Raw genomic sequence first — 22,724 nt, 5'->3', positions numbered from 1 at the left:
TGACTGCTTTGATCTCCCTGAAATCCAAGGGACTCTCAAGAGTCTTCTCCAATACCACAGTTCAAAAGCATCAATTCTTTGGCACTCTGCTTTCTTTATAGTCCAACTCTCACATCCATACATGACTACTAGAAAATACACAGCTTTGACTATATGGACCTTTCTCAGCAAAGTACTGTCTCTGCTTTTTAATAGGCTATCTAGGTGGGTCACAGCTTTTCTTCCAAGGAGCAAGCACTGTTTAATTTCAGGACTGCAGTCACCATCTGCAGTGATTTTTGGAGCCCAAGAAAATAAAGTCTGTCACTGTTTCCATTGTTTCCCCATCTATTTGCCATGAAGTGATGGGACCAGATGCCATGATCTTCGTTTTTGAATATTAAGTTTTAAGCCAGCTTTTTCACTCTCCTCTTCCACTTTCATCAAGAGGCTCTTTAGTTCCTCTTCACTTTCTGCCATAAGGGTGATGTCATCTGCATATATGAGGTTACTGATATTTTCCCCAGAAATATTGATTGTAGCTTGTGCTTCATCCAACCCAGCATTTCGCATGATGTACTCTGGATATAAGTTAAATAAGCAGGGTGACAATATACAGCCTGGATGTACTTCTTTCCCAAGTTTGAACTAGTCCATTGTTCCATGTATAGTTCTAACTGTTGCTTCTTGACCTGCATACAGGATTCTCAGGAGGAAGGTAAGGTGGTCTGGTATTCCCATCTCTTTAAGAAATGGAGGTGATACAAGATGGTGGAGTAGAGGATGTGCACTCATCTTCTCCGGCAAGAACACCAAAATCTCAACTAGCTGCTGAACAACCATCAACAGGAAAATGTTGGATCCCACCAAAAAAAGATACCCCATGTCCAAAGGTAAAGGAGAAGCTCCAACAAGATGGCAGGAGGGGCACAATTGCATTTAGAATCAAACCTTATACCCACCAGAGATGCCTGGAGGGTGCAAACAAAACCTTGTGCACATGAGGATCCAGGGAAAGGAGCAGTGACCCCCACAAGAGACTGAGCTAGACCTGCCTCTGAGTATCTGAGTGTCTCCTGTGGAGGCACAGGTCAGCAATTCTTGTGTACTTCAGCTTTCACTCTTGGAGCCCTGCTCAGTTTCCACGTGAATGATCCTGGGCCAGTTGACTGAAGGATGAGAGACCACAAGTAGCAGAAATAGACAACTCATGGCATCTGGGGCCATCTTAAGAAATCCATTCCCTGGTTTATCTGACAGTTCACCACAGGAATATGAATGGGTCCAACTGAGACTAGATTATTTGAGCTAAGCCTTAATTGCTCAACCAGAGTAAGAAGAGCTAAATAAATGGGTGTCATTTTAAGCCACTAAGTATAGGTGTTATTTATTATACAGCAATAACCAACTGATACAAGAGTGAATGTGGCAAAGTTTTTAGGTTTGGTTGTGAGAAAATGAGAATAATTCTACTTGATAGAGTGAAAACTCTGGTTATGATAGCTGGAGGGTTTGGCTAATTCTCTCTGTGAAAATCAAGTATAAAGCTGGAAAAAGTTGTCAAAAGCAGCATAGTAAGTGCCAGACAATTAGCTTTGCTGATCATAATGTAAGTGCCTGACATTAAGCTTTTGATTGTTACAGCATCTATTTCCAACATCCATCTTCAACAAGCACATTGCCCAACACACAACTAGAGAAGGAGCCAGGCTGCCCCACCCATTTTAGAAATCTCTGGCTGACCTAGATTACTGACCGTTTGAGTGATCCTGCTTCCCTTCCCACACTTTAATTCCTACTCTCCTCTTTTAAGTTCACCCATAAAGAGTGAACATACAAAACCCTAGATGCCCCAACCTCAACCCCAAATATGGAGAAGGCAATGGCAACCCACTCCAGTACTCGTGCCTGGAAAATCCCATGGACGGAGGAGCCTGGTAGGCTGCAGTCCATGGGGTCATGAAGAGTCGGACACAACTGAGCAACTTCACTTTCACTTTTCATTTTCATGCATTCGAGAAGGAAATGGCAACCCACTCCAGTGTTCTTGCCTGGAGAATCCCAGGGACGGCGGAGCCTGGTGGGCTGCCGTCTATGGGGTCGCACAGAATCAGACACGACTGAAACGACTTAGCAGCAGCAGCAGCAGCATGTAAACACAAAAGACCCCAGATGGCCAAAGCAATCTTGAGAAAGAAAAATGGAGCCGGAGGAATCAACCTTCCTGACTTCAGACTATACTACAAAGCTACAGTCATCAAAGCAGTATGGTATTGGCACAAAAACAGAAATACAGACCAATGGAATAAGATAAAAAGCCCAGAGATAAATCTACACACCTATGGGCACCTTACCTTTGAAAAAGGAGGCAAGAACACACAATGGAGAAAAGACAGTCACTTCAATAAATGATGCTGGGAAAACTGGACAGCTATGTGTAAAAGAATGAAATTAGAACACTCCCTGACACCATATGTAAAAATAAACTCAAAATGGATTGAAGACTTAAATGCCAGGTCACAAACTATAAAGCTCTTAGAAGAAAGAACACTCTTTGACATAAACCACAGCAAGTTCCTCTCTGACCCATCTCCTAGAGTAATGGAAATAAGAACAGAAATAAGCAAATGGGACCTAATTAAACTTAAAACCTTTTACACAGCAAAGGAAACTCTGAATAAGATGAAAAGACAATCTTCAGAATGCAGGGAGGGTAATAATTGCAATGAAGCAACTGGCAAATAATTAATCTTCAAAAGATATAAGCAACCCACACAGCTCAATATCAGAAAAACAAATAACCCAATCAACAAGTGGGCAGAGGACTTAAACAGACATTTCTCCAAAGAAGACACACAAATGGCCAATAAACGCATGAAAAGATGCTCAACATTGCTAATTATTAGATAAATGCAAGTCAAAACTACAATGAGGTATCACCTCACACCAGCCAGAATGGCTATCATCAAAAAATCTACAAACAATAAATTTTGGAGAGGATGTGGAGAAAAGGGAACCTTCCTGCACTGTTGCTGCCAATATAAATTAATATAGCCATTATGGAGAGCAGTAGGGGGATTCATAAAACTACCATATGACCCAGGAATCCCTCTACTGGGCATATACCTTGAGAAAACCACAATTCAAAATAAAAAAAAAAAGCATGTACCCCAATGTTCATAGCAGCAAATTTACAATAACCAGGACATGAAAGCAACCTAGATGTCCATCAACAGATGAATGGATAAAGAAGATGTGGTAAATATAGGCAATGGAGTATTACTTGGTCATAAAAATGAATGAATTTGAATCAGTTGTAGTGAGGAGGATGAACCTAGAGCCTGCTTTACAGAGTGAAGTGAGTAGAATGAGAAAAACTAATTTTGTAAATTAATGCATATTTAAGGAAACTGGAAAAATATTAGTGATAAACCTGTTTGCAGGGAAGGAATGGAGATGCAGACATAGAGAATGGACTTGTGGACACAGCAGGGAAAGAAGAGGGTAGAATGAATTGAGAAAGTAGCACTAACATATATACATTACCACATGTAAAATAGATAGCTAGTAGGAAGCTGCTGTAAAACACAGGGAGCCCAGGCTGCCACTCTGTGATGACCCAGAGGGGTAAATCGAAGGGGGAAGGGAGGCCCAAGAGGGAAGGAATAATATACATACACACACACACACACACACACACACACACAAACACTTATGGCTGATTCATGTTGTACAGCAGAAACTAACACAACATTGTAAAGCAATTATCTTCCAATTAAAATAGAAATTTAAAACAAGCCAAATGTGCACCTCAAAAATAAAGAAGCCACGGGAGCCAGAAAATAGTAGAATAATGTATTCAAATTACTGAAAGGAAAAAAAAAGTCAACAAAATTTCTGTATCTAGTGAAACTATCATTCAAAAATAAAAGGAGGGGGCAGTCCTAAGATGGCTGAGGACTAGGACGGGGAGATGACTTTCTCTCCCACAAATTCACCGAAAGAACATTTAGACGTCGAGCAAATTCCACAAAACAACTTGTGAATGCTGGCAGAGGACATCAGGCACCCAGAAAGGCAGCTCATAGTCTTCAAATGAGGTAGGACAAAATACAAAAGATAAAAAGAGAGACAAAAGAGGTAGGGATGGAGATCCATCCCAGGTAGGGAGTCTTAAAAAAGAGAGAAGTTTCCAAACACCAAGAAACACTTTCTCCGGCGGGTCTGTGGCGAGCCTTGGAATCGCAAAGGGTAAAATAACCGGGAGGAAAAATAAATAAATAATAAAAACCCGCAGTTTACGTACCTAACAGCAATTCCCAGCAGGCGCACAGCACAGATGCGTGCATCCCCAACTAGCAAGCGGGGGCGGAGCAGGGAGGGGCGGGCTGCATTGCTTTGGGTAAGGACTGAGCCTGAATGCCCCGAGGGCAATCTGAGGGAACTAGCTTGAGACAGTAACCTAGACCGTGGGATAGCTTTCCCGCGAAAAGCCTTAACCTAAGACACCGCCAGGCCCTCTCACAGAACAAAGGACTGAACAGAGTAAATAGGCCGTGGACCAGCCCATCCCCCGCAGGAGACAGGCAGGCGAGGGCAGCGAGAGCCAGAAGGGTGGAAAAGTGGCCCCAGAGAGGCATTCTATACCAAACTGCAAACAGACCTCGCTGCTAACCAGGACTTCTTGGGACTCTGGAGGTTCAATACCCGCCGAGAGGGTCGCAGCCAGAGATCAGCTCCCCAGGGGAGAGCATGACACACCTGGGAAGCTGTGCCCATTGTACACCCAGAAAATAGAGCGGCTGGGACCAGGGAAGGGAAAAAGGCGCAGCCCCCGACCGCGCTAGCCAAAACCTGGTCACCAGAGCTGCTTGGACCTGGGAAGGGCACAAAACCCAGGCTCAGCCAAGTCTGCGCCTTTGTGAAGTACCCAGGAACCAGAACCTGAGCGGCTTAGACCTGGGAAGTACAGGCAACCCCAGGGGCCACTTCAGACAGTTTCCGGCAGTGCAACCTAGAGCCTAAGCAGTGCAGACTGGGAAAGCACACAGGCCGTGATCGGGGCAAACCCAGAGTGGCTGAAACATTGTGAGTACATGCCAGTGAGATTTGTTTGCAGTGTTCCTCCCTCCCCACAGCAGGACTGAACAAGTGAGACTAAAAAAAAAAAACTGACCACCACAGCCCACCTTGTGCCAGGGAGGAAATTAGACACTGAAGAGACCAGAAAACAGAAGAAGCTAAAAGAAACAGAAGAAATCACTTTGGAAGTGACAGATGCAACAGATTAAAATCCTGGAATTAGCACCAACTACATAGGAAGGGGCCTAGAGACATTGAGAAGTACAAGCTGGACCAAGAAACTATCTGAAGATGAACTGACCCCACATTGTCCATAACAGCTACAGAGAAAGTCCTAGATATATCTTTACTGTTATCATTTTTCAAATTTTTAAAATTATTTTATTATTTTTTAAAATTTTTAAAATTTTATTTTCTTGTTTTATTTTTATTTTTAGGTCCACTATTACTCCTTCAATTTTCATTTTTATAACCTACTATTACCTTGCAAAAAAAAAAAGACCCTATTTTTATTTTTTTTAATTTTTTTCTTTAAGACCTTATTTTTAAAGTAAACTTCATATATATATATATATATATATATATATATATATATATATATGTATATATATATTATAATTTTTGTGACTTTGGTGGGGTTTTTTTTCTTTTTTTTCTTCTCTTTTTTTAATATGGTATTTTTGAGAACCTAACCTCTACTCTAAATTTTAAATCTTCGCATTTTAGTATTTGTTATCAACTTTGTATCTTCAAGAACCCAATCTTCAGCACCCACTTTTACTTGGGAGTGAGATCACTGGCTTGATTGCTATCTCCCCCTTTTAACTCTCCTTTTTCTCCACCAGGTCGCCTCCATCTCCCTACTCCCCCTTTTCTTCTCTACCCAACTCTGTGAATCTCTTTGTGTGTTCCGGGCTGTGGAGAACACTTAGAGAACTGATTACTGGCTGGAACTATCTCTACCCTTTTGATTCCCCAACCCAGCAGTGGCCACAGGACTGGAAAAGGTCAGTTTTCATCTGAATCCCAAAGAAAGGCAATGCCAAAGAATGCTCATACTACCACACAATTGCACTCATCTCACACGCTAGTAAGGTAATGCTCAAAATTCTCCAAGCCAGGCTTCAGCAATACGTGAACCGTGAACTTCCAGATGTTCAAGCTGGTTTTAGAAAAGGCAGAGGAACCAAAGATCAAATTTCCAATATCTGCTGGATCATCCTGGGTGTTCATTGGAAGGTTTGATGTTAAAGCTGAAACTCCAATACTTTGGCCACCTCATGCAAAGGGTTGACTCATTGGAAAAGACCCTGATGCTGGGTAGGATTGGGGGCGGAAGGAGAAGGGGACAACAGAGGATGAGATGGTTGGATGGCATCACTGACTCGATGGACACGGGTTTGGGTGGACTCCGGGAGTTGGCGATGGACAGGGAGGCCTGGCATGCTGCGATTCATGGGGTCGCAAAGAGTCGGACACGACTGAGCGACTGAACTGAACAGGAGAAAAGCAATTAAAAGCTCCAACATATGGAGGCTGAACTGCTGAATGACCAACAAATCACAGAAGAAATCAAAAAAGAAATCAAAATATGCATAGAAATGAACGAAAATGAAAACACAACAACCCTAAACCTATGGGACACGGTAAAAGCGGTGCTAAGGGGAAGATTCATAGCAATACAGGCTCACCTCAAGAAACAAGAAAAAAGTCAAATAAATAACCTAACTCTACACCTAAAGCAACTAGAAAAGGAAGAAATGAAGAACCCCAGGGTTAGTAGAAGGAAAGAAATCTTAAAAATTAGGGCAGAAACAAATGCAAAAGAAACAAAGAGACCATAGCAAAAATCAACAAAGCCAAAAGCTGGTTCTTTGAGAAGATAAATAAAATTGACAAGCCACTAGCCAGACTCATCAAGAAACAAAGGGAGAAGAATCAAATCAAGAAAATTATAAATTAAAACGGAGAGATCACAACAGACAACACAGAAATACAAAGGATCATAAGAAATTATTATCAGCAACTATATGCCAAGACAATGAACAACCTCGAAGAAATGGACCAATTCTTAGAAAAGTATAACCTTCTAAAACTGAACCAGGAAGAAATAGAAAATATGAACAGACCAATCACAAGCATGGAAATCAAAACTGTAATAAAAAACCTTCCAGCAAACAAAAGCCCAGGACCAGATGGCTTCACAGTGGAATTCTACCAAAAGTTTAGAAAACAGTTAATACCTATCCTGCTCAAACTCTTCCAGAAAATTGCAGGGGAAGGAAAACTCTGAAAATTATTCTATGAGGATAGAAAATTATTAAAATTTAAATTCTAAAATTTAAAATTCTATTAAAATAGAAAATTATTCTATCACCATCACCCTGATACCAAAACTAGACAAGAATACCACACAAAAAGAAAATTATAGGCCAATATCTCTGATGAATATAGATGTAAAAATCCTCAACAAAATGCTAGCAAACAGAAGCCAACAACAATTAAAAAGATCATACATTCTGATCAAATGTGCTTTATCCTAGGGATGCAAGGATTCTTCAATATATGCAAATCAATCATTTTGATACATTATATTAACAAATTGAAAGATAAAAACAATATGATCATCTCAATTGATGCAGAGAAAGTTTTTTCACAAAATTCAACACCCATTTATGATAAACGCTCTACAGAAAGTAGGCACAGAGGGAACATGTGAAAGTAAAAATGTTAGTTGTTCAGTTGTGCCCGACTCTTTGTGATCCCATGGATTGTAGCCCCCCAGGCTCCTCTGTCCATGGAATTCTCCAGGCAAGAATACTGGAGTGGGTAGCCATTCCCTTCTGCATGTGACCTTCCCGACCCAGGGACTGAACCCAGGCTGAATCTGCACTGCAGGCAGATTCTTTACTATCTGAGCCACCAGGGAAGCCCAGAAGGAACATACTACAACATAATAAAAGCCATCTACAACAAACCCACAGCAAACATTATTATCAATGGTGAAAACCTGAAAGCATTTCCTCTAAGACCAGGAGTAAGACAAGCATGTCCACTCTCACTACTATTCTTCAATATAGTTTTGGATGTCCTAGGCACAGTAATCGGAGAAGGCAATAGCACCCCACTCCAGTACTCTTGCCTGGAAAATCCCATGGATGGAGGAGCCTGGTAGGCTGCAGTCCATGGGGTCGCTAAAGAGTCGGACACGACTGAGCGACTTCACTTTCACTTTTTACTTTCATGTATTGGAGAAGGAAATGGCAACCCACTCCAGTGTTCTTGCCTGGAGAATCCCAGGGATGGCGGAGCCTGGTGGGCTGCCGTCTATGGGGTCACACAGAGTCGGACACGACTGAAGCAACTTAGCAGCAGCAGCAACAGGCACAGTAATTTGAAAAGAAAAAAGAAATAAAAGGAATTCAGATTGGAAAAGAAGTAAAACTCTAACTATTTGCAGATGACATGATACTAAACATAAAATGCTAAAGAAAAAGCCAGCAGAAAATACTAGAGCTAATCAGTGACTATAGTAAAGTCACAAGATACAAAATTAATATACAGAAATCACTTGCACTGCTATACCCTAACAATGAAAACTCAGAAAGAGAAATTAAGGAAACAATCCATTCACCAATCCAACAAAAATAATTAAATACCTAGGAATCAACCTACATAAAGGGACAAAAGAACTGTATACAGAAAACTATAAGACACTGATGAAAGAAATCAAGGTGACAAACAGATCAAGAGCTATATACCATGCTCTTGGATTGGAAGAATCAATATTGTGAAGATGACTACTCTACCCAAAGCAATCTATGGATTCACTGAAACCCCTATCAAACTACCACTGATATTTTTCACAGAACTAGAAGAAATAATTCCACAATTTTAGATGGAAACATAAAAGATCCTGAATAGCCAAAGCAACCTTGAGAATGAAGAATGCAGCTGGAGGAATCAACCTTCCTGATTTCAGATAACATACAAAAAGCTACAGTCATCAAGGCAGTATGGTACTGGCACAAAAATAGAAATACAACCCAATGGAAATAGAGAGAATGTCAAGAGATAAACCCACCAATCTATGGGCACCTTATCTTTGACAAAGGAAACATGAATATACAATGGAGAAAAGGTAGTCTCTTCAGTAAGAGGTGCTGGGAAAACTGGACAACTAAGTACAACAATGAAATTAGAACATTTCCTAACACCATATACAAAGATAAACTCAAAATGAATTAAAAACCTTAATATAAGACCAGAAACTATAAAACTCTTAGAGGAAAAGATAGGCAGAACACTCTTTGACATAGATCACAGCAAGATCCTCTATGGTCTACCTCCTTGAGTAATGGAAATAAAAACAAAAATAAACAAATGGGACCTAATTAAATATAAAAGCTTTTGCACAGCAAAACAACCCTCAATTTGCTGGAGAAAATTAACAGCAAATGAAACAACAGACAAAGGATTAATCTCCAAGATATACAAACAGCTCATTCAGCTCAATACCAGAAAAAAAAAAAAAAACAATTCAGTCAAAAAGTGGGCAGAAGACCTAACCAGATATTTCTCCAATGAAGACATATAGATGGTTAATAAACACATGAATAGATATTCAACATCCTTCATTACTAGAGAAATGCAAATCAAAACTACAATGAAGTATCACCTCACACCAGTCAGAAGGGCCATAATCAAGAAATTTACAAACAAAAAGTGCTGGAGAGGATGTGGAGAAAAAGGAACCCTCTTGCACTGTTGGCAGGAAAGCATACTGATATAGCCACTATGGAAAACTTAAAAAATGAGGAAGAAAACTATCATATGACACGATAATCCCACTACCGTGCATATACCCTGAGGAAATCATAAATTATTTGAAAGAGCACATGTACCCCAATGTTCACTGAAGCACTATTTACAATAGCTAAGACATGGAAGCAACCCTGATGTTCACCAACAGATGAATGAATAAAGAAGTAGTGGTACATATATATACAATGGAACATTACACAGTCATAAAATGAAATGCATTTGAGTCAGTTCTAATGAGATGGATGAAACTAGAGTTTATTTTACAGAGTGAAGTAAGTCAGAATGAGTAAAACAAACATCATGTATTAATGCATACATATAGAATCTAGAAATATGGTACTGATGAACCTATTTGCAGGGCAGCAATGAAGATGCAGACATAGAGAACAGACTTGTGGACACAGAGGGGTAAGAAGAGGGTGGGACAAATGGAGAACAGCATGGAAACATATACACTACCATATGTGAAATAGATAGCCAGTGAGAATTTCATGTGTGACTCATGGAACTCAAACCAGGGCTCTGTGACAACCTAGAGGGGTGGGATGGGGTGGGAAGTTGGAGGGAGGTTTAAGTAGAAGGGGCCATATGTATATCTATGGCTGATTCATGTTGATGTGTGGCAGAAACTAACACAATATTGTAAAGCAAGTATTCTTCAATTAAATATAAGTAAGTTTTTAAAAAAGAAGTTCACAGGCTCAGAGAGGTAGAGAAATTTGCCACAAATCACAAACCAGTAAGAGGTGGCACAAGGAATGCCTCACCCATGGCCTTACTGCTAACCTGGGCTACTGTTAGCTCTAGCAGCCTACAGCCTACACCATCTTCCCAACTGGTCTGTAGACTCACTGGAGGTCAAAAATACTGTTTAGCTCTCATGTATACCCTCACACTGAATTCACTCCCAAGCACATACTTGGGGAGAGGGTTTCTCCCTTTAACCTGGAAAGAGGGGTTCCTTTCAACATTTCAGAGAGCTTCTAGAAACAAGTTACATGAGGTGGTTCTCTGAGTGTACACTAAAAAAATCAAACGTGATATCTGTTGACACAAGGTTTATTTTTAATGAAACTAGATAGTTTAGTGTAGTTTACATAGGTGGTAGGTGAAGCTATAATAAGCTGTAAGGAAGAGATACTGAGCAAGGATCAGGATGGCAGATTTCTCTATTGAGGACATACCATTGTGGTCAGAGAGGGGAGGCGCGGGGGCTCTGGGGTTTTAATAATATTTGAGTCACTGTTTTGGGTGGTAGTTACATAGGTTTTCACATTATAATTATTCATTATTAACCTCTGTATATGTTTCATGCTTCTTATGTATGTTATATATTACTTCAAAACTGAACCCAACAAAAGGGAATATGAAGGTCCCAAGACACAAATGCTGAGATTTGAATAAAGGTATTAATGGCAACCCACTCTAATATTCTTACTTGGAAAATTCCATGGACAGAGGAGCCTGGTAGGTACAGTCCATCAAGTCACCAAGAGTCAGACATGACTGAGCACACATGCATTAACATGGCTACATGAAGAAGATGTTATCAGTCAGAAGGGGTAGGTTACTCATTCATAAAACAAAACTTTTAATGCCAATCTAACCACTGTTTGGGCAAAAATGTCTCCACTAACTTGACTGTGAGTATTCCTGGTGCCTTTGTCAACATAGTATCTAGTGTGAGATAGACATATCAGATGATGTTAGCCTCATGCCATTAGAAGACCAGGAGTTTCTATGCAAGATGTCAACTCTTCACCCATCTCCTGCCTCCTGAATTACCATAATCTGCTTCTTTATGATCTGAAACCACTGCATATCAGAATTCCGCCCCCCCTATCAATCACACACACACAAACACACACACACACTCTCTCTCTCATTCATCATAACAGTATATGGATGTTTTTCAGGGGACATTGTGATAACTTCCTCATCATCTCGTGTTCATCTAAGCCAGTTATGATGCATCCAATATCACTGACAATCACTGATTTGGGGTTTGTCATGTGACCAGATTCTGTCTCATATTCTTGGGATGATGGAGGTGGAAAGTATTATGTCACAGTTTTCTTGCTCTTGGAAAAGGAACACTGGAAGACATATTCCATTTTCCCTAAATATTACCATTTCTAGATATGAGCTCTGTATTGCTACAAATATCTGGGGGCCAGAATGATGGAGGACACTGAGGTGGATGAGAAAAGAAGGAAATAATCTGAACTCTTAATGACACCCCTGAACGGGACTTCTCCATGTCTAGAACCCACCCTACTTTGCACTTCCAGTCTACTTGGGAAATAGACCAAATATGTAATGACTGACAGCTACCTGCCAGGCACTACTATTGATCCTGAAGATACTAAAGTAAACAAAATGGACATCTGTCTCTGCCTTCACAGAACCTATATTTTGGGGTACCTGTATAAACAATAAATAAAATAAATGACTGAATTACACTGTAAGTAGGAATATTATACTGCTATAGAAAGCAGATTAGAGCAAGTTGAGCAGGCTTTATAAATTGTCAAGGAAAGAAGAGAAGTGAAAATCAAGGGATAAAGGGAAAGATAACCAACTGAATGTAGAGTTCTAGAGAACAGTGAGGGGAGATAAGGCCTTCTTAAATGAAGAATGCAAAGAAGTAGAAGAATAGAGTGGGAAAGACTAGAGATTTCTTCAAGAAAATTGGAGATATCAAGGGAAGATTTCATGCAAGGATGGGCACAATAAAGGAAAGAAATGGTAAGAACCTAACAGAGGCAGAAGAGATTAAGAAGAGGTGGCAAGAATACACAGAATAACTATATGAAAAAGGTCTTAATGACCAGGTTTTCAATGATGGTGTGGTCACTCACCTAGAGCCAGACATCCTGGAGTGTGAAGTCAAGTGGGCCTCAGGAAGCATCACTAAAAACAAAGCTAGTGCAGGTGATGGAATGCCAGTTGAGCTATTTCAAATCCTAAAAGATGATGCTCATAAAATGCTGCACTCAATATGCCAGGAAATTTGGAAAACCCAGCAGTGGCCGCAGGACTGAAAATGTCAGTTTTCATTCCAATCTCAAAGAAGGTCAGTGCTAAAGAATACTCAAAGTGAAAGAAAGTGAAAGTGAAGTCACTCAGCCATGTCCAACTCTTTGTGACACCATGAACTGTAGCCTACCAGGCTCCTCCATCCATGGTATTTTCCAGACAAGAATACTAGAGTGGGTTGCCATTTCCTTCTCTAGGAGATCTTCCCAACCCAGGGATTGAACCCAGGTCTCCCACATTGCAGGCAGATGCTTTACCATCTGAGCCACCAGGGAAGTCCATTGGCAGGTTGGTATAAACCCCTGACAGGGTTTCTGCCATAAGCCATATGAGGTCACTGTGGAACTGCAGAACTGCAGAGCAGGGCTCCTCACTTGCTTCACGCAGGGCGTGTCATTCATTCACACAAGTACACTGTAGAGTTAGTAAAGTACAGCAGAAAGCATGTTCACTAGGAGAACAAAGAACTAGAGCTCCAAGCATCCTTACTTGTCCTGAAGAATCCCAGACAAGCCCCCAAGATGAAAGGTTGCTGCTAAACCACAAAAGACGCCAGGATTCTTGGCCTCCAGAGGAGAAGAATTCAATCTGGGGCCAGTGTTGAGGCTTGATCGCTCAGAGCTTTTGTGTAATAAAGTTTTATTAAAATATAAAAGAGATAGAGAAAGTTTCTGACACAGACATCAGAAGGGGGCAGAAAGAATACTCAAACTACTGCACAGCTGCACTCATTTTCCATGCTAGTAAGGTAATGCTCAAAGCCTACAAGTTAGTCTTCAGCAGTACGTGACCTGAAAACTTTCAGATGTACAAGCAAGGGTTTAGAAAAGGCAGAGGAACCAGAGATCAAATTGACAACATTTGCTGGATCATAGAGAAAGCAAGGAAATTCCAGAAAAACATCTACTTCTACTTCATTGGCTACGCTAAAGCCTTTGACTGTGTGGATCACGACAAACTATGGAAACTACTTAAAGAGTTGGGAATACCAGACCACCTGACCTATCTCCTGAGAAACCTGTATGTGGGTCAAGAAGCAACAGTTAGAACTTTATATGCCAGAACTGACTGGTTCAAAATTGGAAAAGGAGTAAGACAAGTCTTTATATTGTCACCCTGTTTATTTAACTTATATGCAGAGTACATCACATGAAATGCCAACTAGATGAATCATAGGCTGGAATCAAGATTGATGGGAGAAATATAAACAACCTCAGGCATGCAGATGATACCACTCGAATGGCAGAAAGTGAAGAGGAACTAAAGAGCCTCTTGATGAAGGTGAAAGAGAAGAGTGAAAAAGCTGGCTTAATATGCAACATTCAAAAAAATAAGACCATGGCATCCAGTTCCACCACTTCATGGCAAATAGAAGGGGAAAAAGTGGAAACAATGACATTTTATTTTGGGAGGCTCCAAAATCACTGTTGTTGGTAATTGCAACCATGAAATTAAGATGCTTGCTTCTTGTAAGAAAAGTTACGACAAACATAGACAGCATATTAAAAAGCAGATACATCACTTTCCCTACAAAGGTCTGTATAATCAAAGCTATGGTTTTTTCAGTAGTCATGTATGGATGTGAGAGCTGGACAATAAAGAAGGCTGAGCACTGAAGAACTGATGCATTCTAACTGTGGTGCTGAAAAAGACTCTTGAGAGTCCCTTGGACTGCAAGGAGATCAAACCAGTCAATCCTAAAAGAAATCAACGCTGAATAGTCATTGGAAGGACTGATGCTGAAGCTGAAGCTCCAATACTTTGGCAACCTGATGTGAAGAGCTGATTAACTGGAAAAGACCCTGATGCTGGGAAATATTGAAGGCAGGAGGAGAAGGGATGACAGAGGATGAGATGGTTGGATGGTATCACCAACTCAATGAACATGAGTTTGAGCAAAGTCCAGGAGATGGTGAATGACAGGGAAGCCTGGCATGCTGCAATCCATGGGGTTGCAAAGAGTCAGACACAACTGAGCAACTGAACAACAACTGGAAGATTATGAAAACTGGAAGCATGAGTTATAGACAAAGTATATATATTTCTATATTTATAGACATGATTTAGCCACTGAACTATAACAACAACAAAGAAAGATCTGGAATGTTGAGAAACTGGAAATTTTGTTAAGTAGTCAGGAAAAGCCTCACTCAGTGATATTTAGGCAAAGATTTGAAGGAATTGATGGGATGAGCCATTAAATATGTAGAGGAAAAAAATAAATAAATAAATAAATAAATAAATATGTAGAGGAAGAACATTTTAAACACAGACAACAGCCAGTTGAAGAGCCTTCAGGTAAAGTGCGATTACTTAACTTAAGGTAGCTACGGAGGGATTTTGTGGTAGTGTAGTTGGATTTCAGAGGAATAACACATCAAACCCTGCAGAAACTTGTAGGTCATGTAAATATTTTGATGTTGCGTTGTTGCACTAATCGAGGCAAGAAGTTGTAGTGGCTTAGAATCAAGTGGTAGGAGTGGGGAAGGCAAAATTTTTCATACTCCCAATCTACTTAAACTATAGAAGCAACAGGATTTCTGGATGAATATAATAGGAAGACTGATCCCAATATTTTTAAATATTTATTTATTTGGCTGTGCCAGGACTTAGTTGGAGCATGCAGGATCTTCAATCTTTGGTGCAACATGTGGGATTTTTAGTTGGGGCATGTGAATCTTTAGTTGTGGCATGTGGAATCTAGTTCCCTGATCAGGCAATTGAAGCCAGGCTCCCTGCTTTGGGAGCACAGAACAACCAGGGATTCCCCTGACCCCAATATTTTTAAGTGAATATCTGGAAAGCTGAAACTGAGATGACAACCAACAGAATTTGATTGACTGAAATGAAGTAAGTTCATTTTTTTCATGATTGAAATGTAATGTCTATTGGATATCCATTTGTGCTTCCAGGTGGACAGTGACAACAGACCCTGAAGCCTAAGTTGGATATCAAAGCTGGGGAGAGAAGAGGGTAAAGATGACACAGAAAGCCACAGTCTTGGATGAGATCATAAAAGGAATGAGTGTAGGTAGAGAAGAAGAGGATAAGGATTCAGTTCTGAGGTTTGCCAATATGGAGAAAACACAAGGAAAGGAGAAGAACAAGCCAAGGAAACTGAGCAGCTACAGCTACATAACATCAGGGAACAACCAGAAAAGTGTTGTCCTGGAACCCAGGTGTGTATGTGTCAACCGGACTGGATCACCGGGTATCCAAATATTTGGCTAAACATCATTTCTGGGTATGTCTGCAAGGCTATTTCCAGATGAAATTAACATCTGAATTTAATTTGGACTGGACTCAGAAAAGAAGTTTGCCCTTCCCAGTGTGAGGGCAAACAATCCTGAATAGAACAAAAAGGTGGAGGAAGGAAAATCTGGGCCTTTCCTGCCTGACTGAATGAATTGGGACATCGATCTTCTCCTGTTCTCAGTGCTACAGTTTCTCAGGTCTTCAGACCCTGACTGGAATCTACCTCGTTGGTTCTCTTGGTTCTCAGGCTGCTGGAGTTGAAATGAATTAAGCCACCAAGCTTCTCTGGGACTCCAGCTTGCAGACACCAGATTGGGGGACTTCTCTGCCTTCACAACTGCATAAGCCAATTCCTTTAAATAATCTCTTCCTGTATATATATATCCTATTGTTTCCATGTCTCCAGAGAATGCTAAATGATACATCAGGGGAGAAAGTAGTTCCAGGTGGAAGGAGTGATTGACTCGGCCCAAAATTATAGACAGGATACAGAAGAAGGAACTGTGACATAGCCACTGACTTAGAAATATTGATGTCGTTATTACATTGATTAGAACAGTTTCAGTTCAGGTGAAGATGTCCTCACTCAATCACAGTGAGATTAAGACAGAATGGAAGGATAGGGAACTGGAGACAGTGAGTGTAGATCCTCGCTATGTGAGGTAGGCTACCAAGGGGAGGAGAAATGTCCCCATAAGGAGTAAGAAAGAGGGAGGCAAAAAGAAGGGTTTTTTCTGTTCGTTTTTTAAATAATAATAATAAATCAATTTTTATTTTGACAGGAGTAATCTACCAGAGGGAGGGAAAGTGATGCTGATGTTACAAATGCTCTGAGGTCATGAACTTCCTTTTCCATTGAGCCAACCTAGAAAAGAATTTTCTGCTCGTTGCAACCCAAAGGATTTTCACTAATAGAGTGAACAGTGTCTTCACACGTGTAAGTCTTTTCTGTTTTATGCCCACTGAGGTATAATTTTTCATAGTGCTCTCACTCTGGTGTGGATGATATATTATATGCTCATACTAACTAGTTATGGACATTTGTTCTGAAGCCATTGATTCCAACCCTGGGCCGGCCACTTAACAGATGACATCTGCAGCAAATTACTTCTGTGCCTCAGTTTCTTCATATGGAAATGGGACTAACAATGGCATGTATCTCACGGGGTTTTGCTGAACAAAGGAGGTAAAGCATTTTAAAAACATACAAAAGGATGTGCTATATGGTAACTACTTCATAAATATTAGGTATTATTAAATCTGCATGCTACATGATGCAATATTCTCCTTCACCATATAGAATGTACACTGCTTCCTAACAGCTCCCTCTTATAGGCAAGGAAGCTGGGAAACTAAGCAGTTTATTAACAAAGAATAGGAATTTTAAAATAAATAATAACGTATGGACTGTGTCAAGATGCCTGGACTGCTGTGCAATATTTTGCGTCAACGTGATTGGGCCACAGAAAGTGCCCAGAGAGTAGGTCAACCATTATTGTGAGTGTGTCTGTGAGGAAGTTTTAGATAAGATCAGCATTGGAATAAGTGGACTGAGTAAACCAGGTTACCCTCTAATGGGGATGTTCCATACCAAACAGTTGAAAGCCTGAATAGAACAAAAGAGCTGAGCTTCCTTCAAGGAGGAGGGAATCAAGTCTGACTGCTTGAGGTGGGACTCCGGTCTTTTCCTGCACGTGGACTTGAACTGAAGAAGCACATCTTCTTGAGGCTTGATCTCAGCACTTTTGGACTAGAACTTACACCACTGGCTCTCCTGGTTCTCAGCCCTTTGGACTCAGACGAAATGTACCATCAGCTCTCCTAGGTCTCCACTTTGCTGAATGCATATCTTGGGGTCTTGTCAGCCTCTATAAATACGTGAGCCGATTCCTAATAGAAAAATCTCTTTCTCTCCTCTCTCTCTCTCTAAATATCCTATTGGTTCTCTTTCTCTGGAACCCTGACCAATACACTTGTGAAGGCACTAGTCACTGGTGCAAATAAAATTACATGATGACATGATAGAACTCAGTGAAGACCTGCAGTATGATTTACAGATTTACAGATACTCCATCAGGGTCACAAAACAGGGTTTTAATAAATAATTATCTGATGGTTACTAAAGGCTATGGTAGGCAGAATTCTAAAACTGGTCTCCCAAGATATCTCACCATAATCCCAGGTACTGCGAATTAGACAAGGAATCACATGCACATTTGTGTTATATTTGCATGGCTAATGGGATTTTGCAGTAGTAACTGAGATTATTAAACCACTGACCTCAAAATTGGGAGATTATCCTGGATTACCCAAAGGGGCCTAACATAATAACAGCAGTCCTTTAAAAGCAGAGAGTTTTCCCTGGCTTGCAGCAGAGGAAAGCAAGAGAGATTTGAAGCACAAGGTTTTAGCATACCATCATTTGCTTGAGGAGAAGGCAATGGCACCCCACTCCAGTACTCTTGCCTGGAAAATCCCATGGACAGAGGAGCCTGGTAGGCTACAGTCCATGGGGTCGCTAAGAGTCAGACATGACTGAGCGACTTCACTTTCACTTTTCCCTTTCATGCACTGGAGAAGGAAATGGCAACCCACTCCACTATTCTTGCCTGGAGAATCCTAGGGACAGCGGAGCCTGGTGGGCTGCCATCGATGGGGTCGCACAGAGTCGGACACGACTAAAGCTACTTAGCAGCAGCAGCAGCATTTGCTTGAAGATGGAGGGAACCATAATGATGAGAAAAACAGGCAGCCTCTAGGATCTGAGAGCAGCTTTGACAACACCCTGCAAAGACATAGTTCAGTACCGCCACCATAAGAGATGGATTCTGCCAATCAACTGGATGAGTTTGGAAGCTGCTTCTTCCACAGAGCCTCCGGGTAAGATTCCAGCCACACTGACACCTTGATTTCAGCCTCCTAAGACCCTAAGCAGAGAACTCACTTGATCCATGCAGCATGTATTATCTATGGGAACTGGGAAATAACACATATGGGCTGGTTTAAGCTGCCATATTCAAGGCAATTTGCTGTGCAGCAATCAAAAACTGATCACAGGTATTTAAGTTATTGGTGTATTGAATAGGTTGAGCATAAGGTAATTCTCTGCATTATCCAATCTACTGAGGAGGTTAAGGAATCATTTCTGACTCAGCAATAATCACACATACCTCAAAGGTGCCAATTAAAATAACTGAGTCATGGAGGGAGGGGGCTAAGATGGCAGAATAGGACGGGGAGACCACTCTCTCCCCTACAAATTCATCGAAAGAACATCTGAACGCTGAGCAAACTTCACAAAACAACTTCTGAATGCTGGCAGAGGACAGCAGGCATCCAGAAAAACAGCCCATTGTCTTCGAAAGGAGGTAGGACAAAATATAAAAGATAAAAAGAGAGACAAAAGAGTTAGGGGCGGAGACCCATCCCGTGGAGGGAGTCGTAAAAGAGGAGAAGTTTCCAAACACCAGGAAACCCTCTCACCGGTGGGTTTGGGGGAAGTTTTCGAATCTCGGAGGGCAACATAACCGGGAGGAAAAATAAATAAATAAAACCCACAGATTACGTGCCTAAAGGCAACTCCCAGCAAACAACTCCAGACGCTCGCATCCACCACCAGCAAGTGGGGGCTGAATGGAGAGGAGCGGGGGGCACTGCTTAGGGTAAGGACCGGGCCTGAATGCCCCAAGGGCAATCTGAGGGAGCTAACGTGAGATAGCAACCTAAAGTGTGGGATAGCCAGAGAGAGAGAGAAATATCCCGTGAAAAGCCCAAATCTAAGGCACTGCCAGCCCACTCACAGAACAAAGGACTGAGCAGTACCAGAAAAGAGCTAGCCGGCTGCAGACTGCTCCATCCCCACCGCTGGATGCAGCGGGCAGGTGGGGCCAGCCAGAGCCCGAAAGGGGCAAACTCTGCCCCAGAGAGCAAAGACTTCTTGAGATTCCGGAGGGTTGACATCCGCCGGGAGGGTCGCAGACAGAGGCCAGCTACCCAGAAGTGACACAAAGCACACCGGAGCTGGGCGCACCCAGAAAGCAAGGCTGGGACCAGGGAGGTGATAAGTTGCACCGCCCCAACAGGGGAGAGTGCACTCGCCAAACACCTGGCTGCCTGAGCTGTTCCGACCGGGGATCGGCACAAACCGCGGGCCCAACCAAGAGTCTGCGCCTTTGTGGAGTACCCGAGAACCTGAACCTGAGCAGCTCAGACCTGGGAAGTGCATGCAACTCGGGGCCCACTTGCCGGCAGAGTAACCTGAAGCCTGAGCAGGGTAGACTGGGAAAGCACACACGCCTTGAGCAGGGGCAAATCCAGTGTGGCCAAGACACTGCGAGTTCTCCACACAAACGCCAGTGAGATTGGTTTGCAGTGTTCCTCCCTCCCCACGCACAACTGAACAAGGGAACCTAAAGAAACCACTTCCACCCCCTTGTGTCAGGGCAGAAATTAGACACTGAAGAGACCTGCAAACAGAAGCCAAATAAACAGAGGGAACTGCTTTGGAAGTGACAGGTCAACAGATTAAAATCCCTGTAGTTAACACCAACTACATTGAAAGGGACCTATAGATCTTGAAAAGTATAAGCAGGAACAAGGAACTATCTGAAACTGAACTGACCCCACACTGCTCGCAACAGCTCCAGAGAAAGTCCTGGATATATTTTTACTATTATCATCTTTTTTTAATGTAAAAAAAATTTTTCTTTTTTCTTTAAGTCCTCTATTACACCTTTAATTTTCATTTTTATAACCCACTATTACCTTGCAAAAAAAAAAGACCCTATTTTTAAAGCAAACTGCATACATATACTTTTTGTGATTTTGTTTTTTGTTAATATTGTATTTTTTAAGAGTCGAACCTCTACTCTAGATTTTTAATCTTTGTTTTATAGTATTTGATATCAATTTTGTACATTTAAGAACCCAATCTTTAGTACCCATTTTTACTCAGGAGTGTGATTACTGGCTTGATTACTCTCTCCCACTACTGACTCTTCTTCTTCACCCCAGGGCACCTCTATCTCCCCTCTTCCTCCTTCTCTTCTCAACCCAATTCTGTGAATCTCTGTGGGTGTTCTGGGCACCGGAGAACACTTAGGGAACAGAGTACTGCCCAGATCTCTCTCTCTCTCCTCTTGATTCCCCTATTTCTACTCATGCTCATTTCTATCACCTTCCACCCTCCTCTCTATGTAACTCTGTGAACCTCTCTGAAGGTTCCAGACTGTGGAGAGCACATAGGGAAGTGCTTACTGGCTAGATTGCTCTCTCCACGTTTGAGTCCCCCTCTTCTCCTGGTCACCTCTATTTCCCTCTTCCCACTTCACCTCTCCATGTAATTCAGTGAACCTCTCTAGGTATCTCTCACTGTGGGGAATCTTTTCACCATTAACCTAGAAGTTTTATTATCAGTGCTGTATGGATGGAGAAGTCTTGAGGCCACTGCAAGAATAAGACTGAAAACCAGAGGCAGGAGGCTTAAGCCCAAAACCTGAGAACACCAGAGAACTCCTGACTCCAGGAAACATTAATTAATAAGAGATCATCCAAAAGCCTCAATACATACACTGAAACCAAGCCCCACCCAAGAGCCAATAAGTTCCAGAGCATGACATACCACGCAAATTCTCCAGCAACACAGGAACATAGCCCTGAGCATCACTATACAGGCTGCCCAAAGTCACAGCAAACTCACAGACATCTCAAAACTCACTACTGGACACTCCATTGCACTCCAGAGAGAAGAAATCCAGCTCCACCCAACAGACACCGAAACAAGCTCCCCCAAGCAGGAAACCTTGACAACCCAATCGTCCAACCCCACCCACAGGGAGGAACTTCCACAATAAAGAGGAACTTTAAACTACCAGAACACAGAAAGACCACCCCAAACACAGCAATCTAAACAAGATGAAAAGGCAGAGAAATACTCAGCAAGTAAAGGAAAATGATAAATGCCCACCAAACCAAACAAAAGAGGAGGAGATAGGAAATCTATCTGAAAAAGAATTTAGAATAATGATAATAAAAATGATCCAAAATCTTGAAAACAAAATGGAGTTACAGATAAATAGCCTGGAGACAAGGATTGAGAAGATGCAAGAAATGTTTAACAAGGACATAGAAGAAATAAAAAAGAGTCAATATATAATGAATAATTAAATAAATGAGAACAAAAACACTCTGGAGGGAACCAACAGTAGAATAACGGAGGCAGAAGATAGGATAAGTGAGATAGAAGATAGAATGGTGGAAATAAATGAGGCAGAGAGGAAAAAAGAAAAAAGAACCAAAAGAAATGAGGAAACCCTCAGGGACATCTGGGAAAATATGAAATGCCCCAACATTCGAATCATAGGAGTCCCAGAAGAAGAAGACAAAAGGAAAGGCCATGAAAAAATACTCGAGGAGATAATAGTTGAAAATTTCCCTAAAATGGGGAAGAAAATAGTCACAGAAGTCCAAGAAACCCAGAGAGTCCCAAACAGGATAAACCCAAGGCAAAACACCCCAAGACACATATTAAACAAATTAACAAAGAT

General features: G+C 41.4%; 1 protein-coding gene across 1 annotated transcript in view; it reads right to left on the bottom strand.

The window, feature by feature from the left end:
- Nucleotides 1–22,724, bottom strand: part of LOC145535709 (uncharacterized) — a 120,919-nt gene that overhangs the window by 28,467 nt on the left and 69,728 nt on the right. The gene's annotated exons all lie outside the window — the stretch shown is intronic.

The sequence above is a fragment of the Giraffa tippelskirchi genome, chromosome X (genome assembly GCF_054371585.1).
Source record: "Giraffa tippelskirchi isolate mGirTip1 chromosome X, T2T-mGirTip1v1.2.pri, whole genome shotgun sequence".
Classification (NCBI taxonomy): domain Eukaryota; kingdom Metazoa; phylum Chordata; class Mammalia; order Artiodactyla; family Giraffidae; genus Giraffa; species Giraffa tippelskirchi.
This window is presented reverse-complemented; position numbering and strand designations above follow the sequence as displayed.